The 13152-nt window shown below is 35.6% G+C and overlaps 1 protein-coding gene across 1 annotated transcript in view; it reads left to right on the top strand.

Moving 5' to 3' along the window:
- Positions 1-13152, top strand: part of BRIP1 (BRCA1 interacting DNA helicase 1) — a 171696-nt gene that overhangs the window by 81931 nt on the left and 76613 nt on the right.

The following is a 13152-nucleotide window of genomic DNA, read 5'->3' as shown; positions in this document are numbered from 1 at the left end:
TAATAATATTATGTAAAATTGAGTTACATAGTGTATTTTAGTCCTAAAATTCAAATCATTAAAACTACATATAATTCCTAAGAATAAAACAGTACTTTATCAAAATTCAAGCTAAATTGCAATGTTGAAAAGTGATATTTCTTTTTATTTTCTCATTGGAAGTTATATATGTAAGGATAGTAGTATAAATAATATATTTGAATGACAATACTGAAATACTTTTGGCTCTGCTTCTCCTTTTATATACATACTGCTGTACCTGAATGTTCTCCAAAATTTCTTATGTTGAAAGCCTAACCCCTAGGTGATATTAGGAGTGAGGCCTTTGGGAGATCCTTAAGTCCTGAGGTTAGAATTGTTATGAACAGGATTAGTGTCTAATAAAAGAGACTCTTGAGAGAAACCTTGCCCCTTCCACCATGTGAGGACATAGGGAAAAGGTGCCAGCAATGAACTGGGAAGAGAGACCTCACCAAGTGTGACCATACTGGTGCCTTGATCTTGAACTTTCCAGCTTTCAGAAGTGTAAGTGATACATTTCTTATGTTTAAAAGCTATTGAGGTATTTTGTTATAGCAGCCCAAATGAGACTAAGACACGTACTTTTTTAGCCAGAGATATAGTAAATTAGTCTTCCTGTAGAAAAATTGAAAGAATTTCTGTCAGAAGAAATTTAATCAGATAGGTTTGTTCTTTTTTTTTTTTACAAGAACATCCAGGGAAAAAATGGACATAAACATTTAAAAAGTTCTTAAAAGAAAGCAATATTTATCCCAAAGTGTGAACATTTACACCAAACAGCTATGTTAAATAAAACTAATAATTAAGCCTGGAACTAAAGAAAAGTAAAATCTCAATACGTTAATAAAAGTCTTTTTATATTTTCCAATCACGATCACAACAGCAAGCCAAGAAATGCCCAGTTGAGTAAATAAGTAATTTCATATTCTGCTAGGCTTCAAAGACATGGTAAGAATGATTGTTTATATGCTAGGAAGCAGTTTGGTATTGTTTCTTTGGCTTTTGTTTTTTTTCCTTGGGTTTTTTGGTTTATAGAGAGAGAGAGGAAAACCAAATCTAATATAAAGGTATTTAAATTGACAATAATATGATTGTCATTGGAAAAGTTACAGTGAAAAAGAAAACAGACTGTTGAACGGTGCATCGTATCATCTTATACCATTGTTCTCAAATGATTTAATTTTGATTAGCTGGGTTCAGCAGTTTGAAAATACATCCTAATCATTAATATATTGAGGTGAAATACATTAGTTGGTAGAAGAAAAGTAACTACTCTAAATATAAAGGGAATGTTACTTCCTAAATTTAAATTTTGGAATAGATATAGCACAGTATTAATTTTACATTACTGAAATTGATGATTATTTGGTGACTACAGAGACTGTAACATTTAAATATACTTTTGTAGCAGATTTATAAATTGGCATAATGAATGGATTATTTTTCTGTTTTTACCTTTTCAACTAAAAAGAATGGGAAGATGAGAAAATAAGCTTTGAAACATTTTATTTGTCTTAATTTATTTCTTTTAATAGTGGGATTAATAGGGAGATTTGCTTATTTATTTCAATTTATTGTCTGTTTATACTATATCTTTTTCATTGATTTTTATGGACTTAATAGATGACATGGATATTAATTCTCCATAATACATATCAAAATTTCCCATTTTTCATTTGTTGAATTCATTATTGTAATTTCTTTTTAAAAGTAACTTTGCTATCAAATTAATTCCTATACACAAATAATATAAAATGATCATAATGAAAAACAGTAGTTCCCTGGGTTACTTCTCACCTTTCAGCTCTGTACCTCAGAGACTTCTCAAATCTTTGATCTATTTTTCTGATATTTATTGTTATTTCTTTTTTTTTAATTGTGAAATATGGTTTTTGTGTATTGGTTTTGTATCCTGCAACTTTTCTAAATTTATTTGCTTTATATTGTGGGGGGGAATCTTTATTTTTCTATTTATAAGATCATATTATCGGCAAACAGATCATTTTACTTTTTCCTTTCCAATTTGGATGTCTTTTTCTTGCCTAATTGTTCTGGGTAGAACTTAAACTACCATGTTGAATAGAAGTCGTGCAAACTGGCATGGTGAGTTGTTTCATTGAGAATGATATTAGCGTTGGGTTTTTCATATATTGCTTTATAATGTTGAGGAAGTTTCCTTCTATTCTTAGTTAATTGACTTTTGGGGGGTCATTGATGCTTTTTCTGTATCAATTGAGAATAATCATATGGGGGGTTTTTTTGGTTCTTCATTCTGTTAATTCTATATGTTACATTAAGTGATTTCATATAACTACTCTTTTTAATTTTGGGAATAAATCCCATTTGGTCTTGGTTATAATCCTTTTAGTATGTTGCTGAATTTGGTTGCTGAATTTGTTGAGGATTCTTGCATCACTATTTATAAGAGATATTTGTCTATAGTTTCTTTTGCTGCTTTTTGAGAAAGAGAAAAGAGAGAGCACAAGTCGGGGAGGGGCAGAAAGAAAGGGAGACAGAAGATCCAAAGCGGACTCTACACTGACAGCAGAGAGCCTAATGAGGGGCTTGAACTCATGAACCGTGAGATCATGAATTGAGGTGAAGTCAGATGCTCAACCGACTGAGCCACCCAGGTGCCCCAGTTTCTTTTGTTTCTAATATCTTTGAATGCCTTTGCTCTTAGGGTATATTATCCTCATAGAATAAATTAGTAAATTTTCTTTAATTTCCTTATATTTGTGACTTTTCTAGTTTTCCTTCTTTTATTGACATTGGTCTATAGTTTATAGACATTTATAAACATTTATAGACATTGGTCTATAGTTTGTCTTTTTTAGTGGGATCTTTATCTGGTTTTGGAATCAAGGTAATGCTGTCTTCATAGAAAGAGTTTGGAAGTTTTCCTTCCATTTCTATTTTTTGGAACAGCTTCAAAAGAATAGGTGTTAGCTCTTCCTTAAACGTTTGATAGAATCCCCTGTAAAGCCATCTGGCCCTGGACTCTTGTTGCTTTTGGTCTTTCCCCACCACCCTCCCCTTCCCATCTTTTCTCCCTTTAGAGAGTTCCCCTTAAAATTTCTTGCAGAGCTGGTTTAGTGGTCATGAATTCCTTTAGTTTTTGTTTGTCTGGGAAACTTTTTATCTCTCCTATTTTGAATGAGAGCCTTGCTGGATAAAGAGTTCTTGGCTGCATATTTTTCCAATTCAGCACATTGAATATATTCTGCCACTCCTTCCTGGCCTGCCAAGTTTCTGTGGATAGGCCTGCTGCAAGCCTGATCTGTCTTCCTTTGTAGGTTAAGGATTTTTTTCCCTTGCCGCTTTCATGATTCTTTCCTTGCCTGAGTATTTTGTGAATTTGACTGTGATATACTTTGTTGATGTTCAGTTTTGTTGAATCTTGTAGGAGTCCTGTGTGCTTCCTGGATTTTGTTGTTGTGTCTTTCCCCAGGTTAGGAAAGTTTTCTGCGATGATTTGCTCACATAACCTTTCTACCCCTATTTCTTTCTGTTTATCTTCTGGGACCTCTATGATTCTGATGTTGTTTCTTTTTAATGAGTCACTGATTTCTCTTATTCTTAAATCGTGTTCTTTTGTTTTATTCTCTCTCTTTTTTTCTGCTTCATTATTCTCCATAAGTTTGTCTTCTGCGTTGCTGATTCACTGCTCGGCCTCATCCATCCTTGATGATGTCCTTGATGGCGGCCATTCGAGATTGTAGCTCAGTTATAGCATTTTTTATTTCATCCTGACTACCTTTTACTTCTTTTGTCTCCACAGAGAGGGATTCTAATCTATTTTCGACCCCAGTTAGTATTCTTATCGTGATTCTGTATTCTGGTTCAGACATCTTGCTTGTATTTGTGTTGGTTAAGTCACTGGCTGATGTTTCTTCTTGCTCTTTCTTTTGGGGAGAATTCCTTCATTTTGTCCTTTTGAAGGAAGAAAAAGTTAATAAGATGAAAAAAATTAAAATAAAAAATTGAAATTAACACACACGAAGAAAAATTAAATAAATAAGTACTAGATCCTAGGTGTGCTTTGGTCTGGTTATTGAAAGGAGTTTATTGATTAGAGAAAAAAGAGGAAAAAAATAAAATTAAAGAATTAAAAACAACACAGAGACACACACAAAATTGTAAAAATGATGCTAAATCCTAGGTGTGTTTTGGTCTGGTTATTGAAAGGAGCTTGAATGATTAGAGAAAAAAGGGGAAATTTTTAATATTAAAAAATATGGGGCACCTGGGTTGCTCAGTCAGTTAAGCGTCTAACTTTGGCCAGGTCATGATCTCATGGTTTCTGAGTTCGAGCCCTACATCAGGTTCTGTGCTGACAGCTCAGAGCCTGGAGCCTACTTCAGATTCTGTGTCTCCCTCTCTCTCTGCCCCTCCCCCACTCATTCCCTCTTTCTCTCTCTCTCTCTCTGAGTAAACAAAATGAATAAAAAAAATTTCAACACAAAACACACACAGAATCAAATAAGAAATGTTAGATCCTAGGTGTGTTTTGGTCTGGTTCTTGAAAGGAGCTTGACTGATTAGAGAAAAAAGGAACAAAATTAAAATTAAAAAATTAAAAACAACACACATACACACACACAGAATCAAATAAATGATGCTAGATCCTAGGTGTGTTTTGGTCTGGTTATTGAAAGGAGCTTGATTGATTAGAGAAAAAGGAGGGAAAATTAAAATTAAAAACAACATACATACACACACAAAATTAAATAAGTGATGTTAGATCCTAAGTGTGTTTTGATTTGGTTATTGAAAGGAGCTTGATTGATTAGAGAAAAAAGGAAAAAAAATTAAAGAATTAAAAACAACACACAGGCACACTCAAATAAGTGATGGTAGGTCCTACATGTGTTTTGGTCTCGTTATTGAAAGGAGCTTGATTGATTAGAGAAAAAAGGAAAAAAAATTAAAGAATTAAAAACAAAACACACACACAATCAAATAAGTGATGGTAGGTCCTACATGTGTTTTGGTCTCGTTATTGAAAGGAGCTTGATTGATTAGAGAAAAAAGGGGAAAAGAAAATGAAAAAAGAAATAAGACAAAAACAACAAAAACCAAAATAAACAAAAAAACCTTTGAAAATTTGAGAAAATGAATACAATGAAATAGAATAACTTGAAATGATGGAAGTAAAATAGTATTTGAAAAATTTACGAAAAAGTAAAGAATTTGGTCAAAAAAATGAATATTCTTAATAAAAATTGAAAATAAAAATAAACTTTTAAAATTATCTTTCTGTATTCAAGTAAAAGAAAAGAAATGAAAAAGAAAGAATAAAAATAGAAAAAAGAAAATTGAATAGATGGGCCAGCCAACAGACTGAGATACGATTGATATTACATCGTTTTCCCCTAGAATTCAAACTCTGAAGCCCTTTATAGTCCCTAAACTAAGCAGCCAGAGAGATTTGTGGTGTTCCTGAAGAGTGAGATTGGCCCAGTTGAGCAGGGCTTAGTGTAACGGCTTTGTTCTCCACTAGATGGTGCTGCTTAGCTTACAAGGGTGGATTGTTGTGGCGCCTGTAGGTGTGTATGTGCATGCACGGGTGGGGTGAAAATGGTGTCACCCAGGTATTCAGGCTAGTATCAGAACTCTGTGCTCTCCCGGACCAGGAATCACACACCCGTCCTTTGTCTTTGGTTTTCAGTCCACTCCCTGCTTTTGCACTGTCCATAACCACACCGTCAGTTTGGCAGGCAGCACCTTGATCCTGAGTTTTATCAGAAATACGGCTGTATTTCCCAATCTCTCGCTTCTGAGGGACTGAGGCTTTGACCCACTCAGATCCTCTGGGGGAGGGTCTCACCGAGCAATGGCTGGGTGCCAGCCACACCCAGGAATGCTAGCAAGACTCTGCTGCTGCCAATATCCGGATACTTGTGGCTGGGTGCCAGCCTGCCCCAGAAAAATTTCACGCAGTCGTGTAGCAGCAGCATTTCTGGGATTACGGAAAATCTTGCATGGTCTGAGGACTTCCCAGTCCCACTCTTCTCCTAGGAATTCACCCTTCCCACCAGAACACCACTAGGTATTTGAGCTGTGCAGTTTCAGACTCTGCGCTCTCCCTGTTTATATAGTGTTAAGGAAATTTAAACCCTCTCCTTTCTTCTTTCTTCCATTTTAGTTCAGTCTCTGCAGCTGTTTCCACCATTTTTTTCCCACTTTATCTCCATCTGCATTTTTGGAGGGCGCTTTTCCAGCCCCCCCCCCCCCCCACACCCCCCTTCCTCCNGTTCAGACTCTGCAGCTGTTTCCACCATTTTTTTCCCACTTTATCTCCATCTGCATTTTTGGAGGGCGCTTTTCCAGCCCCCCCCCCCCCCCGCTCCCATCTCTATCCTCTCTCTACAAGCAAAAACACCTCCCTGCCCTCCATCTGCAGTTAATCTTCATAATAGTAACCAATGGATTTTTCTTTTTAACTGTTTCAGATTGTCAGCTTTTGAATTTAGATGATTTGGATATAGTCAGGTAGGAAATTACCTTGATGCAATGATAGCCTCCAGATATACCTATTGGGCATGGTATGCCAGTGGTAATGCGACAGAGAAGCTGACAGACAAAAGATGCTTGAAACACATAGTTTATTAAATAAATGTAAAACCACAGTAAGAAGTAAGGGGAAAGAGTTGAGGGTTAGGTAACATATTTAGGCTAGGGTGCAAGTGGGTGGAAGGGCTACATTACCTAAACCCTGGGTTATACAGTATTCATATGTCTTGTCTCTCTCTCTGCTACATCAGCTTTCCTTGCAGAATAGTATGGTTACAAAGATTAGAAATGAGGTTTGAGCAAGGTGGCACAATAATGGAGAAGTGCATAAAGCTAATGGCACTTGCTTATTTTGTTAGAGAAAAATAGGGGGGAGTGCACTTGGCCATAGCTGTAGTCCACCAATTGGCCTGTTGGGATTATAGATTTTATTCACCTTTCTTGGGCAGAGGGTATGTGGGACCAGGATGGGTGTCACCGGTGTTCAGCTGAATTAAGAATTCTTGAATAATGAGTGTTTTCCAATGCCTGGTATATTTAGTGTATCTTGAATATTTTGTGCTTCCTGTGTATAGTGTGTAGCTGAATATTTAGTGTCAACTTCATCCATCCATCCCTTTCCAACTGTGTTCACACACTATGCTGTGCTCATCTGTTTAACATACTTACAGGTTTCCAACTTCTATCTATGGTTTAAACATCTTGTGAATATCACCCATCCATTTGGTTTCTTGCCTTTTGTATTAGAATTTAATATTCTCAAATAATACAACAAACACAAACTATAGATGTGAATTCTCTCAGTCTCTTGACTTCAATTTTAAGGAACCAGATACTCAAGGGATACCACATTTTAAAACCTCTTTCAAAAAACATGACACTAGGGGCACCTAGCTCAGTGGTTAAGCATCTGACTTTGGCTCGGGTCATGATCTCACTGCTCGTGAGTTCGAGCCCCGTTTCAGGCTCTATGCTAACAGCTCAGAGCTTGGAGCCTGCTTCAGATTCTATGTCTCCCTCTTTCTCTGCCACTCCCCCTCTCACTCTCTATCTTTCTCAAAAATAACATTAATAAACATTAAAAAAATTAAAGGGAAAAAAAAGACATGGCACTTTCTACAAGACATGGTGAATGAATGCTTAGAATTCATACCAGCGCATTGGTATTTGCCTTGTAACAAAGTACTGTTTCTGAATTTTTAGAAATAAAATTTGCCTCACTTGCCTGGTTTACAACATTAGCTTATAGGTGGTATAACTAGAGGTCATGGTATCATGACAGATTTTGAAGGGAAAAATATCAAGGAAAAGATTCTACACATAGCATCTCATTGTAGAAAAGTGTACAGGTCATGTAATCTTTTTTTTTTAAACAGACTTTATTTAAATCAGTTCACAGCAAAACTGAGTGGACAGTGCAGAGAGCTCCTCCTCCCACACATGCATAGCCTCCAATATTATGAACATCCCTCAGCAGAGTAGTACATTTATCATACTTGATGAATTTATATTAACATATCATTATCACACAAAGTTCATAGTGTACACTCAGGGTCTTCTTGGTATTATTACATTCTATGAGTTTTTATCAATGTATTGTGATACATGTCTACCGTTATAATATCATGCATAGTAACTTCACTGCCCTAAAAATCCTGTGTTCTGCCTGTTCATTCCTCCCTCTCCTAACACTTAGAAACCATTGGTCTTTTTACTGTCTTCATAGTTTTGCCTTTTCAAGACTGTCATGTAGTTGAAATCATACAGTATATAACCTTTCAGATTAGCTTATTTCATTTACTAATATACATTTAAGTTCCCTCCATGTCTATTGATGCCTTGATAGCTCTTTTTTTTTTTTGGCATTCAATACTATTCATTGTCTGGATGTATCCATTTACTTCTTGAAAGACATCTTAGTCCTTCCATGTTTTAGCAATTATGAAGGAAGCTGCTACGAACATCTGTATGCAGGTTTTTGTGTGGACATAAGTTTTCAGCTCATTTGGGTAAATACCAAGGAATACAATTGCCAGATTGTGTGGTAAGATTATGTTTACCTTTTTAAATAACTGCCAGATTGTCTTTTTAAACAGCAGTACCATTTCCTATTCACACTATGTCCTTGTTATCATTTGGATTTTGTCCATAAATAGGTGTGTAGTAGTATCTTGTTTTGATTTGCAGTTCTCTGGTGTCATAAGATGTGAAGTATCTTTTCATATGCTTATTGGCCATCTGTATATTTTCTTCATTGAAATGACTGTTCCAGCCTTTGGCCCATTTTTTAATTGGGTTGTTTTCTTATTGTTGTTTCAAGAGTTCTTTGTATATTTTAGATAATAGTCCTTTATCAGATGTGTCTTTTGCAAATATACTGTAGAAATACTACTGTCAGTATGTTAGTTTGATCCCCATCTCTAAACTAAATTATTGTTAAGTGATCTTTCTTCCTCCGTTCTTTTCTCCATCAGTTTTTTTCTCCACACTGATCATGTTACTATCTTGTTTAACCCTCAGTACACCATGAAAAGTAGCCGTAACTTTTTTTGGGGCAGAGGGGGTTTACAAAGGGTGGGAGCAAAGAGAGCTTTATTATAGCTATATGTAATACAATTCAATGTATGTAGTTATGTCCAGTATAGTTAATAGTCAGTATGAACAAGGTCAACTCCATATATTTATCTGTTTTTTCCTTCTGCAGATTGTACACAGGGGAAGGAGGCTTCTTGGTTTTATAGGCCACATTTTTCTGGATGTGCTCTCTTTTGATGTTATATATTTTTTAAGTCATTGTAGGAATAATTTATAGAAGAATAAAGGAATTGTTAAATTATTGAGAACTTTAAGAAGAGTTTAGATATAAAATTTCTGTTTTAAGTAAATTTTGGTGTACAAATATAATAAATAAATAATCAGAGTAATGCCACATTGCTTTTTAGCCACAATGAGATGGGAAGGAATGGTCAGTGTTGTCACAAAATATTGTATGATGAAGTCCTTCCTGCTGAATAATCAACTTGATGAAACCACCGTGGCTCCTTCATTTTCAGTGAGCTCTCCATCAAGCATGGTGCTCAAACTCACAACCCCAAGATCAAGAGTCGCATGCTCTACTTACTGAGCCAGCCAGGGGCCCCACCATGGTTCCTTCTTGTCTTTATATATTGATCACACATCAGTTCTTGAATTTGAGAACTTTTACCTAGGATATTGTTTTCTGAAGACTCAGAGAGATATATTTTACTTAACACCACCCAATTTCATCATTGTCACTAGAGTTGGAGTGTTGCTGTCCCTTTGTCTTCTTACTCATCTAGTAATTATTAAACATCTTCCTTTGTTAATTAACTTCTTTTTGCCATTATTGGCAGAAAATGAAAAATTTTTAGTTCTCCACACTATTCAATGAAAGCTAAAAACAGATTACAAATATTACAAATTGAGGTGTCCTGAATTCTCGTTTATATTTTCTGAAAAGGTGATGCAATACTTTGAACAACACAATAAGAAAAAAGAATAGTAGTTTATTTTATTATTGTACTGTCCTACATGATGTCATCATTATTCAAATTTTCTTATTATTTTAGTTTTCTTTAGCATTACTAGGAAAAATTCATGAGTAGTGTTGGAGTAGTGTAGAAGATAATGAAATGGCTGAATGTTTCAAGATGTGGAAAAAATAATATCAGTGAGATCCCATAATATATCTTAGAATTATAAAAGAATCCAGTTAATCCCCATGGTGATTGCAAGCTCCAGTGGGTTTTATTCTTTTTTTTTTTTAAAGTAAACTTTCTCTTGGTCATTTGGAAGTCTTCTAAGAAAAAATGTTGATCAAATTTTATTTTGAAATTGATTATCTTTACAAATAGGTATGTTCAAAAATGAAAAATGGGTCTATTGGACCAATATATACATGTGTATATATCTCAAGAGTTAAAAATCTTTAGTGATTCCGTTTTCTGAAAGATTACGCCTAAAAATCCCTTGCATTACCTAGAAGTCTTGGTTTTCAGCCTACTCCTCCACTTCTCTATTCTATATATACCTTTTTTTAGTTACATTGTATTATTATGAGTACCTTACGCCGCCATGCATTTTCATACTTGCATATATGTGGTTTGCAAAATCCTGAAATAGCCCATTAAGATTCCAGGCTCCTAGTGTACACACTCCTCCTGTTTATTCAATGAAATCTAGGTACTACTCTGAAGGAATTTTGCATATGAAATCAGTAGACTTTGGGGCCCCTGGGTGGCTCAATCAGTTAAGCGTCCAACTTTGGCTCGGGTCATGACTTTATGGTTCATGAGTTTGAGTCTTACATCAGGCTTTGTGGTGATAACTCAGAGCCTGGAGCCTGCTTCAGATTCTATGTCTCCCATTCTTTCTCCTCCTCCCCCCCCCCCATTCATTCTCTCTCTCTCTCTTTCTCTCTCTCAAAAATGAATAAACATTAAAAAAAATGTTTAAGTCAGTAGACACTAAGATAGGGAGATTATCTAGATGGTCCTAATCTAATCATGCAAAGCCCTTTAGAAGCAGAATTTTCTACTGCTGGTGCAGAAAAGGAAGTCAGAGATACATGATCTAGCCTGGAAGAAAGCAAACATCTTTGTTGTAAACTGACTAGTGGGAGGGGTGGAGTATGTGGTAAGGTACTGCAGGTGGCCTCTAGCTGCTGAGAGACATAACAGCCCATAGATAGCAAAAAAAAAAAAAAAAATGGGAGTAATAGTCTTAAAACCAGTAGGAAATGAATTCTGGCAGCAACCAGTGACCTTGGAAGAAAACCCAGTTTCAGATGAGAACTACAGTCCTGACAGCCACCTTAATTTGAGTTTATGTGACCCTAAGCAAGAATCTAGTTGTGTTATGACTGGACTTCTGATCTACAGATAATAAATAATGGTGTTTTTATGCCATAACATGAATGAAACTGGAAGACATTATGCTGAGTAAAATAAGGCAGTCACAAGAAGACAAATACTGTATGGTTCCCTTTATATGAGGTACCGAGAGTAGGCAAATTCATAGAGACAAGTAGAAGAGTAGTTGCCAGGGACTGGGGAAAGGGGAGAAAGTTGTTGTTTAAGGGGTATAATTTCAGTTTTGCAAGGTAAGTAGCACTTTGGAGATTCGTTGTATAATAATGTGAATAACACCACTGAACTGTACACTTATAAATGGTTAAAATGGCAAATTTTATGGATATTTTACCACAATTTAAAAAATTGTGGACGCCTGGGGGGGCCTCAGTTGGTTAAGCCTCTGACTTTGGCTCAGGCCATGATCTCAACAGTTTCTGAGTTCGAGCCCCGCATCAGGCTCTGTGCTGATGGTGTGGAGCCTGCTTGGGATTCTCTCCCTCTCTTTCTGCCCCTACCCCCAAGTGCATGTTCACTCTCTCCCTCTCTTTCTCTCAAAATAAATAAATAAACTTAAAATCAGTAAAATGTGGGTATCGTTTTAAGTCACTAAGTTTGTGAGTAATTTGTTATGCATCAGTCATGTTCATAGTTTTGTGTCTGTTTGAAATCCACTCTCTGACTTTATTATTATCCAGAAATGTTATGCTCTATATCCAGCTCAAAGATTATTAATTCTAAACTATATTAAGCCATCCTTAACCCTCAGGCAGAGTTTGTCACTCTTTGGCCTAGCCTCATACATCTAATCTATAATAGCGCTTACTACATTACATTTTAAACATTGATGTGGGGGTACCTGGTGCTTCTCCACTAGATTGTGAAGTAGTATTTTTTTTTCCAGAACATTTGATCTTCAGGATGTACAGCAATAGGTTTACAATAAATTCAGGTTGACAGTACCTGAAAGTAGTAACTTTTAGGAAACTTTGTAGTGATTGCTTCTTACTCATTTTCTTCTCTCAGCCTGCATTCTACCAAGATTCTAGTAGTACAGGTGTAGACACTGCATTATAGTTTAATTATTAGCCTTTTAACAGAGGATAGAACGCAAGTCACATTTTTTTTTTTTTTGGCCTGCAATTAATTTTGTCAGGTAAGAAATGAAACATATAGATGAATAGATATATTCATTCCTACTTCAGCCAAATTTACTAACCCAATACTTCTTGACTGTGAAGTAGCAAAACTGGTCATATTTATACATTTTAACTGTATGGTTATTTCAGACACTGATTAACTAACTATGCTGGCCAGTCAACAAAAGTTCAGAATTCATGTTTTAGAGGACTAATAATTTGTTCCATGCATAAATAACCATTGTTTTCATTTCAAGAAATTTCAACCAAGTAGATTGTTGTGAGGATATGTAGGAGTTATTTCTACAATTCCATTTTACTGGAAATCTTTTACGTTGTAAATATTGTATACTTTTATCAGAATGTATCAATAAATGACTACTTCAGTATCAGTAGTGCAGCTCTAACATTTTCAGAGTCCTTAAACAAATTTATGAGAGGGAATGCTCCTTGTCAGAGAGCACTGTAGGACCTTTCATTTCCATTTAGATAGCCAGCAGCTACAACAGATCTTACTTTCACTCGGGATGGTATTTCTCCATATTCTTCCTTACGCTTTATGACTGCTTCTATATTTGCTGAAAATTTGAACCTGAAATATAACC

This window comes from Crocuta crocuta, unplaced genomic scaffold (genome assembly GCF_008692635.1).
Source record: "Crocuta crocuta isolate KB4526 unplaced genomic scaffold, BGI_CrCroc_1.0 scaffold333, whole genome shotgun sequence".
Taxonomy (NCBI): Eukaryota; Metazoa; Chordata; class Mammalia; order Carnivora; family Hyaenidae; genus Crocuta; species Crocuta crocuta.
Note: the sequence above shows the minus strand (reverse complement) of the source record. Positions and strands in the feature narration are given on the sequence as shown.